This window comes from Bos indicus x Bos taurus, chromosome 4, assembly GCF_003369695.1.
Source record: "Bos indicus x Bos taurus breed Angus x Brahman F1 hybrid chromosome 4, Bos_hybrid_MaternalHap_v2.0, whole genome shotgun sequence".
Lineage (NCBI taxonomy): Eukaryota > Metazoa > Chordata > Mammalia > Artiodactyla > Bovidae > Bos > Bos indicus x Bos taurus.
In genome coordinates this window covers 107,578,904-107,606,763 of record NC_040079.1, presented here as the reverse complement: position 1 = coordinate 107,606,763, position 27,860 = coordinate 107,578,904, and the positions used below count along the sequence as shown (strand labels likewise).

The window sequence follows — 27,860 nt, the reverse complement described above, 5'->3', positions numbered from 1 at the left end:
TGGAGAATCCCAGGGACGGGAAAGCCTGGTGGGCTGCCGTCTATGGGGTCGCACAGAGTCGGACACGACTGAAGCGACTTAGCAGCAGCAGCAGCAGCAGCCTGCCTTGCAGGAAGGCAGCTTTTTGTTCTCAAGATGCCTTTTTTAGTTTGGTGGGCACTTCTTGTTTCCTCCATCCTCCAACAACCACAATCTCAAAAGTTGCTTCTGGAGTGTAGGAGAAAGACAAAACGGTTTTGGAGAGTTTTATTCAGCAATAAATGCTTCAGCAGAGAAGTGAGAGACACACACTCTATTCATAATCATGTGGGCTCCCCAGGTGGTGGTAGCGGTAAAGAATCTGCCAAATCAAAACAAGCCATTGGCCAAATCTAAATAAAAAATGTAAATAACTTCATCCAACCCAAAGAGGGCTCAGTGTTGAGTTCAGGATATTGTGGCTATGTTTATGAAGGATAATGTTCCATAGTTTCCTTTCGTCATAACATTTTCTTCTGGTTTAGGTATGAGGATAATCCTAGTCACATAAAACGAGCTGATAAAACTTTTCTACTCTCTTTTCTGAAAGAGTTGTCTAGAATTAGAACTATTTTACTCTTAAATGCTTACTAAACTTACCACTGATCCACTCTGAGCCTGGAGTTTTCTTTGTACAGTCAACCCCTGAACACAGGTTTGAACTTCAAAGATCCACTTATATGTAACTGTTTTCCAGTGAATATATTGGAATTTTTTTGTGTGTGACAATTAGAAAAAACTTGCAGATGAATTGCATAGTCTAGATATATCAAATATTACTAAAAATAAGGTATGTGGTGAATGCATACAAAATACAAACATACTATTTTATCATTTAATACCGTAAAAATATATACAAATCTATTATAAAAGGTTAAAATTTACCAAAACTTTACATAACACTCACAGACTACACACCAAGGAAAACATAAACAAGTGTAAAGATACAGTATTAAATCGTAACTGCATAAAATTAACGATAGTACATACTGTACTACTGTAATAATTTTGTAGCCATCACTTTTTGGCTATTGTGGTGAGCCAAGTGTTATGAGTATCCACTTATTAATAAAACACAGTCTGATGCTAATCATTTCCTTGTGAGCAATTCATCTCTCTAAGAAACTGTGTATCACAGTAAAAAGTTCTCTCTCATAATTCTATATTTTCCATCATGTTTGGTGTAATACCATAAACCTTGAATGACACCGTGGGACCCATAAGAAGTACCATTAGTGATTCTGGAAGCGCTCCCAAGAACCAGAGAAAAGTTATGACATTATAAGGTAAAAGTGAGTTGCTTGAAATGTATTGTAGATTGAGGTCTACAGCTACAGTTACCCACCATTTCAAGATAAATGAATCTTGTGTAAAGACCACTGTAAAAAAACAAGAAAAGGACAAATTGTGAAGCTGCTGCTGTAGCTATGTTAGCAGGCATAAAATCCTTGCACTTTATGCAAAGTATTTTTTAATCTCATATTGAAAATGCATCTTTTATGTGGGTGCAGGCTTGCTAATAAGAAAGGCATACCTATAGACTCTGGGCTTCCCTGGTAGCTCAGCTGGTAAAGAATCCACCTCCAAGGTAGGAAACCTCAGTTCAATTCCTGGGTTGGGAAGATACCTTGGAGAAGGGATAGGCTACCCACTCCAGTATTCTTGGGCTTCCCTGGTGGTTCAGATAGTAAAGAATCCACCTGCAATGCAGGAGGCCTGGGTTCGATACCTGGGTTGAGAAGATCCCCTGGAGGAGGGCATGACAACCCACTGCAGTATTCTTGCCTGGAGAATTCCATGGACAGTGAAACCTGGCGGGCTTCAGTCCATGGGGTCACAAAGAGTTGGACACGAATGAACGACTAGGCACAGCACAGCACATAGAGACTCTAATATGATTTGAGAAAAAGTAAAGTCATTATATGACAACTTAATGCAAACAGAAGGTGAAGAATCTAAAGCTGGAGAATTTAATGCCAGCAAAGGATGGTTTGATAATTTGATAAAGAAGTTTAGCTAATAACAGTCAAAATAACAGGAGAAGCAACTTCTGTCCACCAAGAAGCAGCAGACAAGTTCGCAGATGCCATCAAGAAAATCTGAGGGTTTTTAGCTCACCCAAAGGCACCATATTCTGGAGGGAAAATGCCACATTTACTAGCAAGACAAAGAAGTGAGCACTAGGATTTAAGGCAGGAAGGGATAAGCTAACTCTACTGTTCTGTGCAAATGCAGTCAGGTTTATGATCAGGACTGGTCTTATCTATAAAGCTAACCCCTGAGCCCTGAAGGGAAAAGATTAAGTACCAACTGCCAGTCTTTTTGTTGTACAACAACCAACCCTGGACAATGAGAACACTTTTTCTGGATTGGTTCCATGACTTCATCTCTGAAATCAGGAAATACCTTGCCAGTAAGGGACTGCTTTTTAAAGTCTTTTATTTATTTATTTTTAACTGGAGGATAATTACTTTACAATGTTGTGTTATTTTCTGCTGTGCAAAAGCATGAATCAGTCATAAGAATACATAAATCCTCTCTCTCTTGAGACTTGGTCCTACCACCCCATCCCACACCTCTAGGTAAAGTTCTTTTTATAGAGTACTATCGGGGCTTCCGTGGGTAAAGAATTCTCCTGCAATGCAGGAGACACAGGATATGTGGGTTCAATCCTTGGGTTGGGACGATCCCCTAGAAGAGGAAACGGCAAGCCACTCCAGTATTGTTGTCTGAAAAATCCCTTGGACAGAGGAGCCTCGTGGGCTATAGTCCAAAGGGCTGCAAAGAGTTGGATACAACTGAATACAAGCACATGACCCTTCACCACTCAGAATTTTATGAATGTTCTTGATTTCTTCAAAAAAAAGCTTTTGGTTTTACTTTTTCTATTATTTATCCATCCTAAGATTTCAAATGAGTAAGAGATAAGTGGTATTCCGAGTCATGGTGTCCCTACTACTAAGTCCAGTGTTTGCAGACTCGGTTGAGTCATAAAAGAAGGGATCAGTATAAGGAAGACTAATGTTTATTAAATATTTGTTAAATAAATCTGCAAGGACTGTGGATGACCTTTTTTGCCTAAGAGAAGGAATGGCCAGAAAATGTGGGGTTGCACCAGCAGAGGCCAGTATAGGCAACAGGACCCTGCAAGACTGTCACCAGAGCAAAGCAGTGGAGATGGGACAGTGCCCTGCAATCAGAAGGACCTGGGGCACCTCCCTGGTGGTCCAGTGGTTAAGACGCCACGCTTCACTACGAGGAGCACAGGTTCGATCCCTGGTCAGGGAATTAGCATCCCACATGTTGTGTGGTGCGGCCAAAATAAAGTGAAATAAAAAATAAATACAAAAACAAAAAAAGAACCAAAGGGACTTGAACAGCAAGTCATTGCAGCTGGCTAAAAAAAGACACTCCAGAACATGCTGGAGATTTCTTATTCTGTGGTCAAACCATTGGAAGAAGAAAAACTTCCCTTAATCTTTGTGGCAAATGTGCCTACAAAGGGGTCATCTATAACAAAACCCTGGCATCAATGCAGATACTTTTAACAGCAGGGAGTGTTTTCTAAGGTTTGTGGTAGCATTCAAATCAAGTGATTGAATCAAGTGGTTGATAATTTTTCCTGTTTTTATACTATTTCCCTAACTAGAATCTAGAACATTACACTCATTTGTATCCCCTATGATATAATTCTGGTTCATCATGGTCTGGGCAAGTGTAATATGACTAAATATGAATACAAACATACATACACACTATCATCCTCCTACCTTTCAGTCAAGTTCGCAAATTATCTCATTTCAGCACTTGCTCACACATCTCCATATCGTCCTGTGGGGCAAAATCAGAAAAACTTTTAAGGTTGGGTAAACATGGATGTTATCTGTATGTTTAGGAGTTGAAATGACAGTAAATGATACTTAGTCACTCCTGGATCCTCTGCTTTAAGATACCAGTGTTATTTTTCTTTAGCATTAGTGTAGATAATGTGAATTGACTCCATTTGTGAAATAAAAGGAGAAACTAAGCAAAGGCAATATTTGCCTTTGCTTACTTTGCAAACTAAGCAGAGGAGATATTTAATCAATAAATTCATGAAAATCAACATTGTGAAAAAACTGTACAAATATTTAGCCAAATTGGAAAACCATTATGTGTTCCCAGCACGAAATCTGGCAGTATAACAAATCACAAGAAAAATCATGTCTTTGTGAAATAACCAAATGTGAAATGAGTAAAACTATATGAGGTTAATTGCTAGCTCTAAAACAATGTTTACTTGAATTTTTCATGAAGACTGTTAAATTAAATATGCTTGATATCTTGGGTTGCATATATTCTTCTATTCCCTAGTTCTGAGAATGTTTCATATTTGACAGCTATGTACAGCATGTTCTGAAAATAAATCTCAGAAGATCATTTTGATGCTTTTGAGTGATTCACTATTTGAACATTTACCAAATATTCTTCTGTCCAGTCACCTTTGTCCTTCTAAATCATTTTAAAGGAAGAAATAGGATCTCTAAGAATTTTTTGGACTACCATTGCAAAATCTTGATAATTTAACAATATATCTTGATTGTGTAATACTGCTTATACTAATAAAGGGCTTAGAAGGACAGAGGAAAGAGAAAGGTTAAGTGGAATGTTATGTTCTAATAGCAAAATAATGATCTTGAGAGTGAAGAAGTCATTAGTTCCTGCCCTTTTCCCCTTATCATTTTTCTGCATAACCACAGCAGACCTAAAAAGTCTTTTACTCTCTCTGAGATCAGATTTTAGCTTGGAATTCTGGTTATACCTGTCAACATCAGTCATTCTGAGCCAATTTTTCCAATACTGATCAAAGTTCCCACTTTCTTTATTCTTCTACACAGCTTTGAAAATATGCTATATTGCTACACATGTTAGTTTTTTTTTTTTCTCCTTTAAATCTTATTTTTCAAGCTAGTCTGGCTCTGTAGACTAACAAATGTATGAAACATGTAAATCTACCATTTCTCTCAGTTTCTTAACAGCCAATTCCAGTTCTATTTTGTTTGAATTGTCTAAACCTTTCTCTCTAAATACCAATTTGGACATATTGACTTTGTGCACATTAATATTACATATTTCCCCATGGCCTGAGGGATGCAAACAAGTATTAGTTAGTTGCTCATTCGTATCTGACTCTACAACCCCACAGACTGTAGCCCGCCAGGCTCCTCTGTCCATGGGATTTTCCAGGCAAGAATACTGGAGTGGGGTGCCATTCCCTTCTTCAGACCCAGGAATCAAACCCAGGTCTCTCACATTTGCAGGCAGATTTTTACCATTGCGCCACCTGGGAAGCCCTTCTGACCCGAGGGATGCAAAGAAGAGGAAGAGTCTAAAATCTGGTTAGGGTGAGAGGTTATACACAGAAAAAGTCATTGATCCATACTGAATATACAATGAAGGTAAGACAAGGCCACAAGAATGCAAATAATATTTAATCACTGGTTGCTGAACTAGAGAACATTTTAGTGTTGAAAGTCACAATAACAATGTCATTTTTAATTGTCATAATTATAGAATTCAATAAATTTTTGAATCATTTGCATGGTATCAAAGTATAATTACCAAAAATCAAAAGTGACTCATACAAATATAGAATAAACACTTGTCACAGATATATTAAGTCATTAATGTTAGAGGCAGTAAGACAATAAAGTTCCTTCAAAGACCACTCTGAGAAACTGGTTACTTACAGGCATTTTGGGAGTAGTTGGGGGAGAATACTAAATATAAACTAGTTAATTTCCAACAGGACAAATAAACCATAACCTTTGTGGTTATCATCTTTACCAAATAAAAATCTGTAAGTTAACAAGGTCATTTATAGTATCTGTACTCTAATCAAATAGTAAAATAGCAAACTCAAGCGTAAGTACACTGTCTTAGATAATTAAATAAGCCTTTCATCCAATGGCCTTTATTACATTGGGAGGTGATAATGCTCCATCCTCAATATTCAAGTTTTTGATAAAAAAAATTTTAACACTAGTTTATCTTCCTGGTTGTTCTAAGTAACTCATATAGTTTCTTGGCTTCATTGTTCTTTTGCATATTCAGTCACAGTCATGTCCAACTCTTTGCGACCCCATGGACTGTAAGCCACCAGGCTCCTCTGTCCATGGGCTTTTCCAGGCAAGAATACTGCAGTGGGTTGCCATTTCCTACTCCAGGGGATCTTCCTGATTCAGGGATTGAACTCGCATCTCTTGCATCTCCTGCTTTGACAGACAGGTTCTTTACCACCAGTGCCACCTGGGGAGCATCTGTTATAACATTTAATCACCTTTCTTGTTGTCTGTTAAAAGGAATGTCAGACTTATTTTTCTCACAGGGGAGTTAACAAGCCAATGTGCAAAAAGAGTCTTTTAATACTTAATAGGTAATAACCATTATTACGTGGAGATACCCCACATCCAAGGTCAGAGAAACCCCAGTAAGACGGTACGCACTGGAGCAGCTGTGAGGAGGTACCCCACACCTGAGGGCAAAGGAGAAGCCCCAGCAAGATGGTAGGAGGAGCAAATTCACATTTAGAATCAAATCCCATTCCTGCCAGAGATGTTCAGAGGGCTCGGGCAAAGGAGAAGCCCCAGCAAGATGGTAGGAGGAGCAAATTCACATTTAGAATCAAATCCCATTCCTGCCGGAGATGTTCAGAGGTCTCAAACAAACCTTGTGCGCACCAGGACCCAGGGACCCCACAGAGACTGAGACAGAACTGTGTTTGAGCATCTCCTGTGGAGGTACAGGTCAGCAATGGTCTGCCGCAGGGACAGGGGCTCTGGGTGTGGGTGTGGCATAAGTCCTCTTGGAGGAGGTCACCATTCACCCCACCACAGAGCTGCCATAACTTACACAGGACTGGGAAATAGACTCTTGGAGGGCACAAAAGAACCTTGTGCATCAGGACCCAGGAGAAAAGAACAGTGACCACACAGGAGACTGTCCCGGACTTGTCTGTGGGTGTTTGGGAGTCTCCGATGTAGGCATGGGTGGGTGGTGGCCTGCTGCAGGGTTGGGGGCACGGACTGTAGCAGTACATGCATGGGATCCTTTGAGGGAGGTCACCATTATCTTCATTACCTCCATCATAGTTGGGCCCCAGGTAAGTAGCATGGGGGAACAGAGCTCCACCCAACAACAGAAAATTGGATTTAAGATTTACTAAGCATGGCCCCACCCATTAGAACAAGACCCAGTACCCCGCTCAGTCAGTCTATCCCATCAGGAAGCTTTCAGAAGCCTCTTATCATTCTCCATCAGAGGGCAGAGCAAACTGAAAACCATAATCACAGAAGACCAACCAATCTAATCACATGGACCACAGCCTTGTCTAACTCAATGAAACTATGAGCCATGCTGTGTAGAGCAAGCCAAGATGGACGGGTCATGGGGGGAGTTCTGAAAAAATATGGTCCATTGGAGAAGAGAACAGCAAACCACTTCAGTATTCCTGCCTTGAGAGTCCCATGAACAGTATGAAAAGGTAAAAAGATAGGACGCTGAAAGATGCACTCCCCAGGTCAGTAGGTGCCCAATATGTTACTGGAGATCAGTGGAGAAATAACTCCAGAAATAATAAAGAGACGGAGCCAAAGCGAAAGCAACACCCAGTTGTAGATGTGACTGGTGATGGAAGCAAGGTCCAATGCTATAAAGAGCAATATTGCATAGGAACCTGGAATGTTAGGTCCATGAATCAAACAGGAGATGGCAAGAGTGAACATTGACATTTTAGGAATCAGCGAACTAAAATGGACTGGAATGGGTGAATTTAACTCAGATGACAATTATGTCTACTACTGTGGGCAAGAATTCCGTAGAAGAAATGGAGTAGCCAGCATAGTCAACAAAAGATTCCGAAATGCAGTACTTGGATGCAATCTCAAAAACGACAGAATGATCTCTGTTCATTTCCAAGGCAAACCATTCAATATCACAGTAATCCAAGACTGTGCTCCAACCAGTAATGCTGAAGAAGCTGAAGTTAAACAGTTCTATGAAGACCTACAAGACCTTCTAGAATTAACACCCCCAAAAATGTCCTTTTCATTATAGCAAAATAAAATGCAAAAGTAGAAAGTGAAGAAACATCTGGAGTAACAGGCAAATTTGGCCATGGAGTACAGAATGAACCAGGGCAAAGACTAACAGTTCTGCCTAGAGAAATGCACTGGTCATAGCAAACACCCTCTTCCAACAATACAAGAGAAGACTCTACACATGGACATCACCAGATGGTCAACACTGGAATCAGATTGATTATATTCTTTACAGCCAAAGATGGAGAAGCTCTATACAGTCAGCAAAAACAAGACCAGGAGCTGACTGTGGCTCAGATCATGAACTCCCTATTGCCAAATTCAGACTTAAATTGAAGGAAGTAGGGAAAACCACTAGACCATTCAGGTATGACCTAAATCAAATCCCTTATGATTATACAGTGGAAATGACAAATAGATTCAAGGGATTAGATCTGATAGAGTGCCTGATGAACTATGGACAGAGGTTTGTGACATTGTAAGGATACAGAAAGCAAACCATCCTCAAGAAAAAGAAATGCAAAAAGGCAAAGTGGCTGTCTGAGGAGGCCTTACAAATAGCTGTAAAAAGAAGAGAAGTGAAAGGCAAAGGAGAAAAGGAAAGATATACCCATTTGAATGCAGAGTTCCAAAGAATAGCAAGGAGAGATAAGAAAGCCTTCTTCAGCAATCAATGCAAAGAAATAGAGGAAAACAACAATGGGAAAGACTAAGGATCTCTTCAAGAAAATCAGAGATAGCAAAGGAACATTTCATGCAAAGATGAGCTCAATAAAGGACACAAAAGGTATGGACCTAACAGAAGCAGAAGATATTAAGAAAAGATGGCAAGAATACACAGAAGAACTGTACAAAAAAGATCTTCATGACCCAGATAATCACAATGCTGTGATCACTGACCTAGAGCCAGACATCCTGGAATGTGAAGTCAAGTGGGCCTTAGAAAGCATCACTACGAACAAAGCTAGTGGAGGTGATGGAATTCCAGTTGAGCTGTTCCAAATCCTGAAAGATGATGCTGCAGTGAAAGTGCTGCACTCAATATGCCAGCAAATTTGGAAAACTCAGCAGTGGCCACAGGACTGGAAAAGGGCAGTTTTCATTCCAATCCCAAAGAAAGGCAATGCCAAAGAATGCTCAAACTACCGCAGAATTGCACTCATCTCACATGCTAGTAAAGTAATGCTCAAAATTCTCCAAGCCAGGCTTCAGCAATATGTGAACCGTGAACTTCCTGATGTTCAAGCTGGTTTTAGAAAAGGCAGAGGAACCAGAGATCAAATTGCCAACATCCACTGGATCATGGAAAAAACAAGAGAGTTCCAGAAAAACATCTATTTCTGCTTTATTGACTATGCCAAAGCCTTTGACTGTGTGGATCACAATAAATTGTGGAAAATTCTGAAAGAGATGGGAATACCAGACCACCTGATCTGCCTCTTGAGAAATTTGTATGCAGGTCAGAAAGCAACAGTTAGAACTTGACATGGAACAACAGACTGGTTCCAAATAGGAAAAGGAATTCGTCAAGGCTGTATATTGTCACCCTGTTTATTTAACTTATATGCAGAGTACATCATGAGAAACGCTGGACTGGAAGAAACACAAACTGGAATCAAGATTGCCGGGAGAAATCTCAATAACCTCAGATATGCAGATGACACCACCTTTATGGCAGAAAGTGATCAGGAACTCAAAAGCCTCTTGATGAAAGTGAAAGTGGAGAGTGAAAAAGTTGGCTTAAAGCTCAACATTCAGAAAACGAAGATCATGGCATCCAGTCCCACCACTTCACGGGAAATAGATGGGGAAACAGTGGAAACAGTGTCAGACTTTATATTTCTGGGCTCCAAAATCACTACAGATGGTGACTGCAGCCATGAAATTAAAAGATGCTTACTTCTTGGATGGAAAGTTATGACCAAACTAGATAGCATATTCAAAAGCAGAGACATTACTTTTCCAACAAAGGTTTGTCTAGTCAAGGCTATGGTTTTTCCTGTGGTCATGTATGGATGTGAGAGTTGGACTGTGAAGAAGGCTGAGCGCCTAAGAATTGATGCTTTTGAACTGTGGTGTTGGAGAAGACTCTTGAGAGTCCCTTGGACTGCAAGGAGATCCACCCAGTCCATTCTGAAGGAGATCAGCCCTGGGATTTCTTTGGAAGGAATGATGCTAAAGCTGAAACTCCAATACTTTGGCCACCTGATGCGAAGAGTTGACTCATTGGAAAAGACTCTGATGCTGGGAGGGATTGGGGGCAGGAGGAGAAGGGGACGGCAGAGGATGAGATGGCTGGATGGCATCAGTCTCAGTGAACTCTGGGAGTTGGTAATGGACAGGGAGGCCTGGCGTGCTGCGATTCATGGGGTCGCAAAGAGTCAGACACAACTGAGCAACTGATCTGGTCTGATCTAATCTGAGTGACTGAACTGAACTGAAATAAAGTTTTTAAAAACAGAATCTTTCTAGTCTATAATCCTTTATTGAAACATCAAAACAAGTCATTTTTATCATTTTTTTTCACTAGAATTAAAAATAGCAACAATAACTTAGTGGACCTTCACAATACTTGTCTTTAATTCAAATGCCGTAACATTATCTTTATTTTTCATACATTGTATAATATTCTCACAACTGTTAAATATGGCATCATACAATGAAAAATTATTGAGGCAAAACAGAGTTTAAATTCTGTCTGTGCCCTTTACAGAGTTTAAAAGATCACACATAATTAGTGAACTTTATAAAACTTAAAATCTGACAGGCACCAGACTTCCATTCCCAAATACCTATTTGGCTTATTCCAACATAATTTTAACATTCTTCTACTGAATCAGGAATAGATGCAACAAAAAATCCTTTTATGATAATCATTTTAGGGATGCCAGATATATATAAGAAAGACAAAACTATCTCCTAGTTACAGAAAATCACACAGAAGGCAAGCTCAGGTTGAGGATATTAGCTTGAGATGGCCTAACAAAATAACATAGGCTGGGGGGCTTAAACAGATAATGGACATTTACTACTTACAGTTCTGGAGTCTGGGTAGTCTGAGATCAAGGTGCCAGCAGATTTGGTCTATCTTTGTTTTCTTAAGACACAAATCCCATCATGGTGACTCCACCTTCATGGCCTCACCTGAATCTATTTACTCCCAAATACCTCACTTTCTAGCACAATCACATTTCCTTAGGGCTTCAACATAGAATTTGAGGTGGACACAAGCATTCAGGTGGGCTTCCCAGGTGACTCAGTGGTAAAGAACCTGCCTGCCAGTGCAGGAGACACAGAAGACTCAGGTTCAATCCCTGGGTCAGGAAGATCTCCTGGAGAAGGAAATGGCAATCCACTCCAGTATTCTTGTCTGGGGAACTCCAAGGACAGAGAGCCTGGTAAGCTGTGAAGAGTCAGACATGACTGCACGACTGAGCACACCCAAGTATTCAGTCCCTGTGATGTGTGTTTAGTCACTCAGTCATGTCTGACTCTTTGCGACCCCATGGACTCTAGCCTCCCAGGCTCCTCTGTCCATGGGGATTCTCCAGGAAAGAATATTAGAGTGGGTTGCTATGGCCTTCTCCAGGGGATCTTCCCAACCTAGGGATCAAACCCAGGTCTCCTGCATTACAGGTGGATTGTTTACCATCTGAGCCACCAGGGAAGTAGGTATTTAAACCAAGTCCTCTTGGGGACTTGGGGAAAGGATGGAAGAAGGCAGGGAATGGGTATGACTCTGTAAGTCTCCCATGATGTCTATAAATAAACAAAACATTCTATACACTTGTTAAGCTGCTATGACTCTTCTCTATAAGAGATTTTGATTTAGTATGTTTGGTGTAATTTCTGGGAATATGCATTTTTATTAACTGTTCTGACCAATTCTGACTCAGGCAGTCTCTGAACTACTCTACTACTAAACACTGGATTAGATGACGTGTGAGGTCATTTAAGTATCTAAGATGCTGATTACAAGGGGCTTACCTGGTGGTCCAGTAGTTAAGACTCCATGGTTCCAATGAGGGTACGTGGGTATGAACCCTGGTTGACCAACTAAGATCACACGTGAGGTCAAATAAGTAAATAAAATGCAGTTTACAAAAGCTCAGGAATTCATTAGAATCCAAGCTGACTTTTCTGTGTTGTAGTATAAATAGTCAAAAGAAGAATACTACATGTGAACTATATTTTTTTTAAAAAAGGCCTTAATGACCTTGGTAATCACTACGGTGTGGTCACTCACCTAGAGCCAGACATCCAGGAGGGTGAAGTCAAGTGGGCCACAGGAAGCAGTACTATTAATACAAACAAAGTTAGTGGAAGTGATGGAATTACAGCTGAGCTATTTCAAATCCTAAAATGTGACACTGTTTAAGTGCTGCACTCAATATGCCAGCAAATTTGGAAAACTCAGCAGTGGCCACAGGACTGGAAAAGGTCAGTTTTCATTCCAACCCCAAACATAGGAAATGCCAAAGAATTTTCAAACTACTGCACAATTGTGTTCATTTCACATGCTACCAAGGTAATGCTCAAAATTCTTCAAGCTAGCATTTAGCAGTATGCGAACTGAGAACTTTTATCTATGCAAGCTGGGTTGAGAAAAGGCAGAGGAACCAGAGATCAAATTGCCAATATCCACTGGATCATAGAGAAAGCAAGAAATTCCAGAAAAACATCTACTTCTGCTTCATTGACCATGGTAAAGCCTTTGACTCTGTGGATCACAACAAACTGGTAAATTCTTCAAGAGATGGGCATATCAGACCACCTTACCTGCCTCCTGAGAAACCTGCATGCAGGTCAAGAAGCAACAGTTAGAACTGGACATGGAACAACGGACTGGTTCCAATTTGGGAAAGGAATATGTCAAGGCTGTATATTGTCACTCTGCTTATTTAACTTCTATGCAGAGTACATTCTGTGAAATGCCAGACCAGATGAATCACAAGCTGAAATCAAGATTGCTGGGAGAAATATTAACAACCTCAGATAAGCAGTTGATACAACTAATTGCAGAAAGCGAAGAGGAACTAGAGCCTCTTGATGAGGTTGAAAGAGGAAGAGTAAAAAAGCTGACTTAAAACTCAACATTCAAAAAACTAAGATCATGGTATCTAATCCAGTCACTTCATGGCAAATAGAAGGGAGAAAAGTGGAAACAGTGACAGACTTTATTTTCTTGGGCTCCAAAAATCACTGCAGACAGTAACTGCAGCCATGAAATTGAAATTAAAAGATGTGTTCTCCTTGGAAGAAAAGCTATGACAAACCCAGACAGCATATTAAAAAGCAGAGACATCATTTTGCCAACAAAAGCCCATATAGTCAAAGCTGTGGTTTTTCCATTAGTCATGTACAGATATGAGATATGGACCATAAGAAAGGCTGAGCACTGAAGAATTGATGCTTTTGAAATGTGGTGTTGGAGAAGACTCTCGAGAGTCCAGTGGCCAGCAAGGAAATCAAACGAGTTAATCCTAAAGGAAATCAACCCTGAATATTCATTGGAAGGACCAATGCTCAAGCTGAAGTTCCAATACTTTGGCCACTGGATGAGAAGAGCCTACTCATGGAAAAGACCGTGATGCTGGGAAAGATTGAGGGCAGGAGGAGAAGGGGCAACAGAGAGCGAGATGGTTGGATGGTATCAACAACTCAATGAACATGAGTTTGAGTGAACTCTGGGAGATAGTGAAGGACAGGGAAGCCTACTGTGCTACAGCCCAGGGAGTTGCAAAGTCAGACACAACTTAGTGACTGGACAACAACGTATGGGTTACCAAGATAATTAGCTGAGGAAGATTAATATGTCATCTTGGAGATTTTTTTTTTTAAACTAAACTAAAAAGAAAGCTGTGGTACATATACACAATGGAGTATTACTCAGCCATTAAATAGAATACATTTGAATCAGTTCTAATGAGGTGGATGAAACTGGAGCCTATTATACAGAGGGAAGTAAGCCAGAAAGAAAAACACCAATACAGTACACTAACGCATATATATGGAATTTAGAAAGATGGTAACAATAACCCTGTATGCTGCTGCTGCTGCTAAGTCGCTTCAGTCGTGTCCCGACTCTGTGCGACCCCATAGACAGAAGCCCACCAGGCTCCCCCGTCCCTGGGATTCTCCAGGCAAGAACACTGGAGTAGGTTGCCATTTCCTTCTCCAATGCATGAAAGTGAAAAGTGACAGTGTATACGAGACAGCAAAAGAGACACTGATGTATAGAACAGTCTTATGGACTCTGTGGGAGAGGGAGAGGGTGGGAAGATTTGGGAGAATGACACTGAAACATGTATAATATCATATATGAAACGAGTCGCCAGTCCAGGTTCGATGCACGATACTGGATGCTTGGGGCTGGTGCACTGGGACGACCCAGAGGGATGGTATGGGGAGGAAGGAGGGAGGAGGATTCAGGATGGGGAACACATGTATACCTATGGCAGATTCATTTCAATATTTGGCAAAACCAATACAATATTGTAAAGTTTAAAAATAAAATAAAATTTAAAAAAAACTCAAAAAAAAAAAAAAAGAAATAATTAAGATCTCTTCTTGAACTTTGCTTGGCATAATGAACTTATTTTGTCATGGGAACAATAGTTAATCATTGTTAATAGATTTTCCTTTTCATACTTTCTCCTCTTACTTTTTCTTATTTATTAATATTTTCTCTGGGACACTAAAAATGCAATTTTGCATATTTCCTATATTACCAGTGTCATTGGTAAATATTCATGTGTCACTATATGTACAGGTTATTATTTTCCCTTTTTAAAATTCAGTTTCATGAAGCACTCTAGGCCATTGTGCACATTCTTTAGTTTAAATTGTTTCTAATTAGAGTATTAGCCTCATTAGCTTTTTTATAATGCCCTGGAGCTGTTCAGTTCCATTAGTGTTTTTTAAAAAGGGCTAATCCAGAGGAAAAAAATCAGAGCATCTGATTTCCATAGTCTTGTACAGTCTGAAAAGCTACTTTACTTTTCAAATAAGGACATTTTTGTTTGTGTTGTTGGCTACTTTCACGGTAATACATACTCACTATTAAAATATATAAGATAGATAATCTGGACCAATGAAGCAGTATGAGCTCAATGATGGTTTTGCCTTTCGCACTGCCTCTTAGCACCACAAGAAATAAGCTTTCTTGGTATAGCGGCCACTCTATTATCAGGAGCTCTTTCTTGGCCAATTTCCAGGTCAAGGCCTGCTAAAAGCTGCTGAGGAGCCAAACGATTTAAATACCCCGCAGTTAAATTAAGCAGCTCTATTCAAGTAAACAACAGTAAAGGTGATATTACTTCCACAATTCTTTTAACAAGTCATGAATTCTCAAGGTGGATGAGCTCATCTAATCACCATGGTTAAAACAAATGGAGCTTAGATTCTGCTAGTTTTTCCTCTGCACCCACAAAATTTAATTTGCCGTTTTCTTTTTAATGGAAGATATTAGGGAGGAGAAGGCTTTGAACTGTCTTAGGCTGGTTCATATTCCAGCCCTGTATTTATTAATAGCTTTAGGGAGATTATGCAATGTTCTGAGTTTTAGAGGGTTTTTCCCTCTACATGCATACCATATAGACATGTTGCAGGAATTGATATAAGAGCCAATGTAACAGGCTTGGTACAATGCCTAGCATGCACATTGCTCTTAATAAAAGTAGTTACTTTTTAGCAAGAGAGCAAATATTGATATAGGTGAATGTTCATGTCTTTCTTCCCTCACTCCCTCCTGATCCTTTTTATTTTTTCCTCCAAACTAGAACAGGTGCTTCCCTCGCCGCCCCTTCTCCTGTCTCCATGATCTCCGTACCCATCCCTTCCCCCAGATGTCTGACGGAGTCCAGTATTTGCCACCTTAGCTTTGCTCTTCCTGTTTGTGGGCTATTTTTTAGAACATCCTGACTCTATTGTTATCAAAATATATCTTTTCTTTGTATTCCATTCATTTCCATATCCTATGTGTTTTATGGGTTTCCCTGGGGGCTCAGATGGTAAAGAATCTGCCTGCAATGCAGGAGACCTAGGTTTGATCCCTGGGTCGGGAAGATCCCCTGGAGAAGGGAATGGCTACCCACTCCAGTATTCTTGCCTGGAGAATTCCACAGACAGAGGAGCCTGGCGGGCTACAGTCCATGGGGTCACAAAGAATTGGACACAAATGAGTGACTAAGACTAACTAATTGGCTCATTGGTTACCAGTCAGACCAGCAGAGGGTCATGCCCTTCATTGCTTCTTTAATAAGCACAGTGGAAAGTTCTGATCTAAAGCTAGAATGATCATTAGGTAGGACCTGGGGCAAGTATGTAGGAAGGTCAGTCATGTGGGTAGGGTATAGGTGAATCAGGCGCTGGTCCAAGGAGCTGTACAGAGAGCAAGAGAACCACCACCTTGAGTGGCCTGATCCTGTGCTCCATCCCTACAAACCCCTACAACTCTTACAATCCTGGTCCCCTGCTCTTTCACCATGTCCCAGAGGGCACGTAGGCGGAGGCACACTGTAACCAGATGCCATACGTACATTACAGACAGCAGCAGCCACAGAGTATCAGGAGTAGGATGCCTAGTGTGCTAAATCCAGTCATTCACCAGGATATGGGCAAATTCTGCAGCCAAGTACTTACCAGGTCAATGGAAGGGAAGTCAGAGGTGGCAGTGCCCTGTCCAGTTACAAGGAAAGTAAGGCCGCCCATTGGTTTTGCAAATGAAGAGACCTCCATGGGGAGAGGAAGGCCTTGCTTTGAAGGAACTATTCCACTGGCCTCTCCAGGAACCAGCAGTTACATTACAGTTCTGACTGCATTGTTTTGTTGAGTGCAAATAGGACTAGACCCATTAGATTTTTCCAAACAAAGAAGTTAATCCTACTGGTTGGACCTGTATGTTCAGAAGGCAGCCTGTTCCACTCCACACCACATAGTGAAGAGGGGCTCATGGGGTGTCAAAGTTTATGAAGTGTTTTACAGTAATGGTCCCAGACAGGGGCCTTTCACATGTATTCTCAGGAAGATGGGAAGAGTCTTTCCCCTCATTGTCAGTCATCCCCACATGGTCACATTAGCTTAGGGTGTGTTAGTTAGAACATACCCTAACACCCTCACACACACACAAACCAAAATGGTTTAAAGACTTAAATATAAGACATGACACCCTTAAAACTCATAGTAGAGCACGTAGGCAAAACAATCTGACATAAGTCATACTGATGTTTTCTTTGTTTGGTCTCCAAGGCAAGAGAAGCAAAAGCAAATAAACTAACGGGAACTAATCAAACTTATAAGCTTTTGTACAGCAAAGGAAACCATAAATAAAAATGAAAAGATAACCTATGGACTGGGAGAAAATATTTGCAAATAACGTGACCAACAAGGGCTTAATTTCCAAAATATACAAACAAGTCACACAACTCAACAGTAACAAAAAACAAACAAAACAATCGAAAAATGGGCAGAAGACCTAAACAGATATTTCTTCAACGGAGACATACAGATAGACAAAGGCATATGAAAAATGCTCAACATCGCTATTACTATAGAAACGCAAATCAAAATTACAATGAGAGGAACTTCCCTCGAGTTCCAGTGACTGGGACATCAGCTTCCAATGCAGGGTAGTTAGATCCCTGCTCTGAGAGTTAAGATTCCACTTGTCTCGCAGCCAAAAACCCAAAACATAAAATAGAAACAATACTGTAACAAATTCAATAGACTTTAAAAATGGTCCACATCAAAACAAGATCTTCAAAAAAACTACAGTGAGATACCACCTCACAACTGGTCAGGATCAGTTCAGTCGCTCAGTCCTGTCCAACTCCTTGCGACCCCATGAATCGCAGCACGCCAGGCATCTCTGTCCATCACCAACTCCCGGAGTTCACCCAAACTCACGTCCATTGGGTCAGTGATGCCATCCAGCCATCTCATCCTCTGTCGTCCCCTTTTCCTCCTGCCCCCAATCCCTCCCAGCATCAGAGTCTTTTCCAATGAGTCAACTCTTTGCATGAGGTGGCCAAAGTACTGGAGTTGGATGGCCATCATTAAAAAGTTCACAAATAACAAATGTTGGAGAGGGTGTGGAGAAAAGGGAACCCTCCTACATTGTAGTTGGGAATGTAAATTGGTGCAGCCACTGCAAGAACAGTAAGAAGATTCCTCAAAAGAGTAAAGTGTTGCCATATGATCCAGCAATCCCACTTCTGGGCATACATTCAGACAAAACTTGAATTTAAAAAGATACATGCACTGCGATGTTCACAGCAGCACTATTTACAACAGCTAAGACCTGGAAACAAACTAAATGTTCTGCTGCTGCTACTGCTAAGTCGCTTCAGTTGTGTCCGACTCTGTGCGAACCCAGAGACGACAGCCCACCAGGCTCCCCCGTCCCTGGGATTCTCCAGGCAAGAACACTGGAGTGGGTTGCCATTTCCTTCTCCAATGCGTGAAAGTGAAGAGTGAAAGTGAAGTTGCTCAGTCGTGTCCGACTCTTAGCGACCCCATGGACTGCAGCCCACCAGGCTCCTCCGTCCATGGGATTTTCCAGGCAAGAGTACTGGAGTGGGGTGCCAATGTTCATCAACAGGTAAATGAATGAAGAACATGTGGTACATATACACAATGAAGTGAACCGAATACACAATGGAATACTACTCAGCCATAAAAAGAATGAAATAATGCCATTTGCAGCAACATGAATGGACCCAGAGATTATTATACTAAGTGGAGTAAGAAAGAGAAAGACAAATACCACACAATATCACTTATATGTGGAATATAAAATATTATACAAAGGAACTCATCTACAAAACGAAAACAAACTCACAGACATAGAGAACAGACTTTGTTGTTGCCAAGGGCGAGAGAGAAAAGACAAAGAGATGGAGTGGGAGTTTGGGGTTAGAAGGTGTGAGGTGCTGGATAAACAAGATCCTGCTGTGCAACACAGGGAACTGTATTCAACATCCTGTGATAAACCATAAGGGAAAAAATAAAAGAAGAATACATATGCTGCACAGAAGAAATTAACACATTGAAAATCAACTATACTTCAATTAAAAAAAAAAGTCCTTCCTGTGAATTTTCTTGAAGATGAAGCACTTTTGTAAAAGCACAGTACGTATCTGTCTACAAATGATAAAGGACTTTGAAAGGGACAAACACCCGATTCCAGTGTTATCCATAAAGAAACTTGGTTACAATAACTAGAATCATTACTGATTATAATCTTAACCCTTAAGAACTTTCAGTTCAGTTCAGTCGCTCAGTCGTGTCCAACTCTTTGCTTTAAACTCTGGCAAAAACAAGCAAGTAATTGCGAACCGTTTGTTATACTGGTCGGAAAATGTGTGCTTTCATCTTCCTCTCTTAAGAAGGTAAAGGTAGGCAAACTTAGACCCACCCAGCAATTAATGTTCCAGTATTTTATCCTCTTGCCAAATGCAGGAGACACAAGAGACATGAGTTCGATCCTGGGGTTGGGAAGATCCCATGCAATAGGAAATGGCAACCCACTCCACTATTCTTGGCTGGAAATTTCCATGGACAGAGGACCCTGGTGGGCTACAGTCCATGGCATCGCAAGGAGTAGCACACTACTGAGCGACTGAGCACGCACACACACATTTTATCCTATTTGAAATGACCCAGGTGGTAAATGAATTCTCTTCATTTAACTTAGTTTAGTTGCGAGTTAGCAAAATCTAGAGAGACTGTTTTAGATAGACATTCCCAAAACATAATTAAGATTCCTATACAGTTTTAAAAGGCATTTTCCCCCCCTTCACTCTTAGAGATTGCATAGGATTAAAGTTCCTGAGCACCCAGGCAGATCATTTACATCTCAAAAGCACAAGAACAAAAATACCAATTCCTTCTAAAAGCTAACTTCCTCTATCGGCATTCGCAAGAGCCAGTTTTAGAATGGTAGAAGATTCCCATCTTGGCCATTTTCAGGGATTCCTCCCCTCCACCTTCCCGCCTGTAGATAGCCCATTTAGTTTAAAGAAATAAGAGTAATAAACATTACTTATCACTCACTCATACTCATGTGCCTCACTTTCAGAGGAACAGGAATCAGCATTCAAGTTAGCCTTCACCTGCATGGTTATTCAGAGAAGGCAATGGCACCCTACTCCAGTACTCTTGCCTGGAAAATCCCATGGATGGAGGAGCCTGGACGCTAAGAGTCGGACACGACTGAGAGACTTCACTTTCACTCTTTACTTTCATGCATTGGAGAAGGAAATGGCAACCCACTCCAGTGTTTTTGCTTGGAGAATCCCAGGGACGGGGGAGCCTGTTGGGCTGCTGTCTATGGGGTCACACAAAGTCGGACACGACTGCCGCGACTTAGCAGCAGCAGCAGCAGCACTGTTATTAGCTCAGCTTCTGTGGCCTTTCTCAGAATAAAAAGCAACCAGCAGCCCACAGCTGTGGCCACCACCTTTGGTCTCCAACATCTCTTTTCCCTCCGGGATGGCGGCCAACATCCTCGCAATAGCTTTAGGGGTGTCTCTGAGTTCTCAGTACTCTCCTGGAGGCCCCACTCATCATGGACAGTCACCAGAAGGCCCCACGTATTGTGCGCAGCCACCCTGGGATTACCCCTGCGACTTTTAGGCTCCACATGCTAGGGGGCCGTGCCTGCAACTTCCTACTCCCCACCATATTTCCTGACATCTTGGGCTTATGGGAGCTTCCTGGGTCTTCTGGCTGTTCTATTAATTGTTGCCGCAGGCCTACAAGCCCTGTATCTATGAATCCATGCAGCTTCAAGACCGAAGAAAGAGCCTGGAATCAGCAACACAGACATCAATGGTTTCATGAATGGGGAAGCTTACACATCTGAAGCAAAGTCCTAGAGGGACACCCAACTGCGTGCAGGCAGACTGCAGGGGGCACATGGCGGCAGTCTTTGTTTCTGGGCAGAGGAGCCGGTTTGCAGTTATAGGGGGAAGTGAGGTCAGGTGGGATCACTGGTTACCAGGGAAACCAGCGGAGGACATGCCCCTCACTTCCTCTTTGATCAGTAATCAGGTGGAGATGTTCTGATTTAAAGTTAGAAAGATCACTAATTGGGACCTGGGGCAAGCATGTAGGAAGGTCAGCATTTGAGTAGGGTGTAGATGAAGTAAAGATTGTACTGAGAGCAAGAGAATAGTCATCTTGAGTGCCCTGATGATACAAGTCCAGAGTAGAAGTTGTAATCACCATAGCCATTCCAGTCAATGAGGTATTGATGGATAGGCAAGCCTCACGTGTGAACATCATCAGGGAGGAAAAACTTTTCCTCTATTCCTTTATATTCAGTACTAGGGGCCTGTGAATTAAACAAATAAAAGAGATTAACAGGAGAAAAGGTATACATTTTTTATTAATATTTACATGCATGGGAGTTCACAGAAAAGAAGTGAAACTCCTAGAAATGGTTATACCTGGGGGCTTATATACCATTTAAACAAAAGAATAGGGGATTGGGGCTTCCATTGATGATAAACCCTAGGAGAGTGATTAAGAAATAAGTTAGGTAACTAATGGTAGATAGGAGGCAGACTCAGCGACTTCACTTTCACTTTTCACTTTCATGCATTGGAGAAGTAAATGGCAACCCACTCCAGTGTTCTTGCCTGGAGAATCCCAGGGACGGGGGAGCCTGGTGGGCTGCCATCCATGGGGTTGCACAGAGTCGGACACGACTGAAGTGAGTTAGCAGCATCTAAACTTATCCATCTGTGGTGATGAGTCACTCTTTTCCTGGTATAGAGTAGGAGAGGAGGTCAAAGGGAGGGGAAGAAACACTTTCATAAAGGGAATTTTATGCCTGCTTTTAGGCAGAGAGCAGGGGAGGCTAAAGGGGAGGCTAAAGAGCTCTTTCTGCATCTGTTGATTATCCATTGCCTTTAGTTCAAAAGGGACTTCCCTGGTGGTTCAGATGTAAAGAATCTGCCTATAATTCGGGAGACCCAGGTTCAATCCCTGGGTGGAGAAGATCCTCTGGAGAAGAGAATGGCAACCCACTCCAGTATTCTTGCCTGGAGAAGAATCCCATGGACAGAGGAGCCTGGTGAGCTGCAGTCCATGGGGTCACAAAGAGTTGGACACAACTGAGTGACTAACACTTCTGCTCAAAAGAATCCTTATGTCAAAGAGGCATATTTTAGGGTGGTGAATCCTGATCTTCAGCCTGAGCCAACCAACCACCATGTAGACAGATGTCTACCCAAGCAGAAACTTATTCAGCTAGATCTACTTTCATGGTATGCTCACCATAATCTCATAAATGTTATCAACTGTCAGTTCAGTTCAGTTCAGTTCAGTCACTCAGTCGTGTCCGACTCTTTGCGACCCCATGAATCGAAGCACGCCAGGCCTCCCTGTCCATCACCAACTCCCGGAGTTCACTGAGACTCACGTCCATCGAGTCAGTGATGCCATTCAGCCATCTCATCCTCTGTCGTCCCCTTCTCCTCCTGCCCCCAATCCCTCCCAGCATCAGAGTCTTTTCCAATGAGTCAACTCTTCGCATGAGGTGGCCAAAGTACTGGAGTTTCAGCTTTAGCATCATTCCTTCCAAAGAAATCCCAGGGCTGAGCTCCTTCAGAATGGACTGGTTGGATCTCCTTGCAGTCCAAGGGACTCTCAAGAGACTTCTCCAACACCACAGTTCAAAAGCATCAATACTTCGGTGCTCAGCCTTCTTCACAGTCCAACTCTCACATCCATACATGATCACTGGGAAAACCATAGCCTTGACTAGACAGACATTAGTTGGCAAAGTAATGTCTCTGCTTTTGAATATGCTGTCTAGGTTGGTCATAACTTTCCTTCCAAGGAGTAAGCGTCTTTTAATTTCATGGCTGCATTCACCATCTGTAGTGATTTTGGAGCCCAGAAATATAAAGTCTGACACTGTTTCCACTGTTTCCCCATCTATTTCCCATGAAGTGGTGGGACTGGATGCCATGATCTTCATTTTCTGAATGTTGAGCTTTAAGCCAACTTCTTCACTCTCCACTTTCACTTTCATCAAGAGGCTCTTTAGTTCCTCTTCACTTTCTGCCATAAGGGTGGTGTCATCTGCATATCTGAGGTTATTGAGGTTTCTCCCAGCAATCTTGATTCCAGCTTGTGTTTCTTCCAGTCCAGCGTTTCTCATGATGTACTCTGCATAGAAGTTAAATAAACAGGGTGACAATATACAGCCTTGATGTACTCCTTTTCCTATTTGGAACCAGTCTGTTGTTCCATGTCCAGTTCTAACTGTTGCTTCCTGACCTGCATACAGGTTTCTCAAGAGGCAGGTCAGGTGGTCTGGTATTCCCATCTCTTTCAGAATTTTCCACAGTTTATAGTGATCCACACAGTCAAAGGCTTTTTGGCATAGTCAATAAAGTAGCAATAGATGTTTTTCTGGAACTCTCTTGCTTTTTGCATGATCCAGCGGATGTTGGCAATTTGATCTCTGGCTCCTCTGCCTTTTCTAAAACCAGTTTGAACATCAGGAAGTTCACGGTTCACGTATTGCTGAAGCCTGGCTTGGAGAATTTTGAGCATAGATCTTTTTTAAAAAGCAGACTAGTAAGTCCTCTTTCCAGCCTATCTCTGGAGATCTTGATCTGTGTTGTCAACAAGCATTCAAGGTGATTATTATGCGTTTTAAAAATTGAGAACTCCACTGGTGTGCCCTTGGCAAGTACATATAATGAAACAAGCCACAGTTTTCTTACAAAGAACTTTTACCAGATTTTCAGTCAGTCCTGAATAGTGAGTCAGAAGTTAACATCCTGAAAGTAATTGGAATTCTTTTCCCTAGCGTAAAAGAGATTGCTAGGCATCCTGCTATTTTACTTTTACCAGTCCTGGAAGCTGACATTATAAACAGAACCAAGCTGGGTTCTATTTTAAGACATATCAGCATCCCCCAGAGAGTTCTTAAAAATCCTGATTCTCAGGTCACACCCCAGAACAATGAAGTCAGGACCTTTTGGAATGGACCCAGGCATTTTTCAAAAGCTTGCCACGGGATTACAGTATGTAGATGCACACTGTAGACGCATTTAAGAATCCGTGTACTAGAGTCACAATACTCAACCCTTATTATTAGAATGCAATTATTAGGATGACCCAGGGAGGGTTTACTAGAGATCCATTCCCAGAGGTTTCCATTTAATCATCCTTGGAGTTACCCTAGTTGTACAATGAACGGCCCATGTTGAGAACAAAGACCATAGAGCCACAATTCAAAGTGAGAAGGTTGAAGGGTGGTCAGGAGGGAAATTTACTTTCAGATTTGAAACAGAGAAGGGAGAAGGAGAAAGTGAAGGATAGGGTTTAGAGTTTCCGATTGAGAAAGAGGCTAGTTTATACCAAATGATCCAGCACAGGCAATGTAATATAGAAGTGAGTTAACAGTTCAAATATCCTAGTTCTGAATGCACAGTCCTTCTACTTGAAAGACTGAGCAATTCTATACTCCAGGCTTTAGAGAGGCATCTATTCTTACTTTTTATCAACACCAGGTGTCTTTTTAAATAGCATAAGAAATGTTAGAAAAATTTTATTGCTCTTTAAGATACATGGTTGGCTAGGAAGACCGTGCTTCCCAAGTGGCTCAGTGATAAAGAATCTGCCTGCCAATGTAGGAGACATGGGTTCCACCCCTGGTTGGGAAGATCCTCTGGAGAAAGGAATGGCTCCACTATTCTGGCCTGGAGAATCCCAAGGACAGAGGAGCCTGGCAGGCTATAGTCCATGGGGGTCACAAAGAGTTGGACATTACTGAGCAACTGACACTTATACTTCTATCAAAATTGTGTATTTGATTTCTACATGGTGAACCTACATGGTGAACAAGACAGTAATTTATTAGAAACATTTTATATTTTTATTGATCCCTCAGTTACAAATTGCTTGTTCCTTATATTTCTTAGGTTTTATATACCTGAACATATGGCTAGAATCTTGCAGAGAAGTCATATTTTCCATAGTTGGAGAAATTTCATTTAAAGCAAAATTAAAATCATAGTATGCATCGACCTTGTGATTTGAAAATCTCACAGAAGTGATCAAAACAGTGTCAATAATGTGATGACAATGTACAAGTGTTTTGGAAAATGTGCCTATATATAAATATGTAAGTTTCTGGGTCATCACTTACCTGAGAGTATCTCAGTGTCAGTTTTAAGCTTAGTGTTAGGTTTTTTAAAATGTGTTTGCTTTTTGGAAAATGATCACATAATAAATGACTTTCATTTATTCATCTAAATGGCTCATTTGGTCTTGGTCCAACTCTCCTTTGGGTGAGCATGTGGTGGGCTATCATTTGGTTCTATGTTGCTGGTCCTGCTTAATTTCTGAGGCTCTTGAGATGAGCTCAATTTATGAATTTGAAAAATATGTACACTTTGCATAAATTATATTACAGCACACTGTATTGAAACATAAGTAATTTATCATAAGAAAGTTTTCAGGCTTCACAGAATAACATCAGAATAGATTGTTAGCTTCTAGAACAAAGCAAAAACAAAATTTAAATCCACAAAGTTCAACTGAGTTAAAGCTATATCAGGTCAAATTTACATTTCTGGTTAAGATTATATTTTGTTTTTGTTTTTGAAACTATAACTCCCTTCTAAAATTTTAATATAAACTCAATTTCACCTCTCACTGATGTGTTTGTTTCTATTCTCAGTATCATAAAATATGAATTTCATTTCCATTGCGAATCCAGCTAGGCATTAAACTACCTTCAACTATTCACTCTACTTTTATGGTATTCACAAAATAAATATGAGGTTTAGCTATTGTTCAAGTTTTATCACACTCCTATAAGGAAATAAGTCGTATTCTGACTTCTCTTCGTAGACATATACCATTTTGGTGCCCATGGCTTTCTTTTAAAAATTATGTACTATAAGGGAACAAAACATAGGTTGTAGGCCAGGTAATTATTTTCCTTAGAAGACTTTTATTAGACTATAAATATATAAGAGCATTTCTTTTTTTTTAAATTGGAGGATAGTTGCTTTACAATATTTCTGCTGTCTGTTATACATCAACATGAATCAGCCATAGGCATACACACATCCTCTGAACCGCACCCCCTCACCTCTCACTCCACCCACCCCTCTCGGTTGTCACAGGGTTTGAGCTCACTGTGTCATACAGCAAATTCCCACGGACTATCCATTTACATACAGTAAAGTGTACATCTCAGTGCTCCTCTCCCAGTTCAATACCCTCTCCACTTTCAATACCCTCTCCTTCCCCAACTGTGTCTACAAGTCTGTTCTCTGTATCTGCATCTCCATCGCTACTCTACAAATAGTCTCATTAGCACCATCCCTCTAGATTCTGCACATGTGCATTCATACACCATACTGGCTTTTCTCTCTCTGACTTACTTTTATAATATAATAGGCAGGTTCATCGCCTCATTAGAGCTGACTCAAATGCATTCCTTCTTACGGTTGAGTAATATTCCACTGTATATCCGTATCACAACTTCTGTATGCATTCATCTGTCGATGGATGTCTAGTTTGCTTCCATGTTCTAGCTACTGTAAATAGCGCTGCAATGAACATTGGGTACATGTGTCTTTTTCAATTATGGTTTTCTCAGGATACATGACCAGTTTTGGGATTTCTGGGCTCAAAGTCTTCCAGAAAATTGCAGAGAAAGGAAAACTCCCAAGCTCATTCTATAAGGCCACCAGCATCCTGATACTAATATCAGATAATTATTAAAGTAGAATTTAACAGTACTTTGCTCAACTGTACAAAAATCAAAAGCAGGATTCAGACACAAGATTTTGCACACAAACTGGTCTCTTTATTTTAACTATATCAATACTTTTAAAAAAACCTAACATGTTATACTTTCAGTTTGAAATTTTGTTTTCTTCAAAGAACAACAGCTTACTTCTTGGAAGGAAAGTTATGACCAACCTAGATAGCATATTCAAAAGCAGAGACATTACTTTGCCAACAAAGGTCTGTCTAGTCAAGGCTATGGTTTTTCCAGTGGTCATGTATGATGTGAGAGTTGGACTGTGAAGAAAGCTGAGCACCAAAGAATTGATGTTTTTGAACTGTGGTGTTGGAGAAGACTCTTGAGAGTCTCTTGGACTGCAAGGAGATCCAACCAGTCCATTCTAAAGGAGATCAGTCCTGGGTGTTCATTGGAAGGACTGATGCTGAAGCTGAAACTCCAATACTTTGGCCATCTCACGCGAAGAGCTGACTCATTTGAAAAGATCCTGATGCTGGGAGGGGTTGGGGGCAGGAGTAGAAGGGGACGACAGAGGATGAGATGGCTGGATGGCATCACCGACTCGATGGACATGAGTTTGGGTGAACTCTGAGAGTTGGTGATGGACAGGGAGGCCTGGCGTGCTGCGATTCATGGGGTTGCAAAGAGCCGGACACGACTGAGCGACTGAACTGAACTGAAGTGAACTGAAGAACAATAGCAACAACAACAAAAAGCTGAGAAAATATGTGATCCATATCACACAGTTTGTAGTGCCTTAATCAAGAGGGAAGGAAGTAAATGGCAACCTACTCCAGTATTCTTGCCTGGAAATCCCATAGACAGAGGAGCCTGGTGGGTTACAGTCCATGTGGTGGCAAAAGTTGGACATGACTTAGTGTCTAAAACCATGATCAATCAAGAAGAGTGGTGTCCAACTCTTTGCGAGTCTGTGAACTATACAGTCCATGGAATTCTCCAGGCCAGAATACTGGAGT

The 27,860-nt window shown here is 41.1% G+C and overlaps 1 long non-coding RNA gene across 1 annotated transcript; it reads right to left on the bottom strand.

The window, feature by feature from the left end:
• Positions 1 to 30: 30 nt before the first annotated feature.
• LOC113891915 lies at positions 31 to 12,382 on the bottom strand. The gene is made up of 3 exons (XR_003510904.1): positions 12,343 to 12,382; positions 3,789 to 3,849; positions 31 to 207 (listed from the first exon to the last, which is right to left on the bottom strand). It is a non-coding gene; the product is annotated as an uncharacterized LOC113891915 (long non-coding RNA).
• Between the last annotated feature and the right edge of the window lie 15,478 nt (positions 12,383 to 27,860).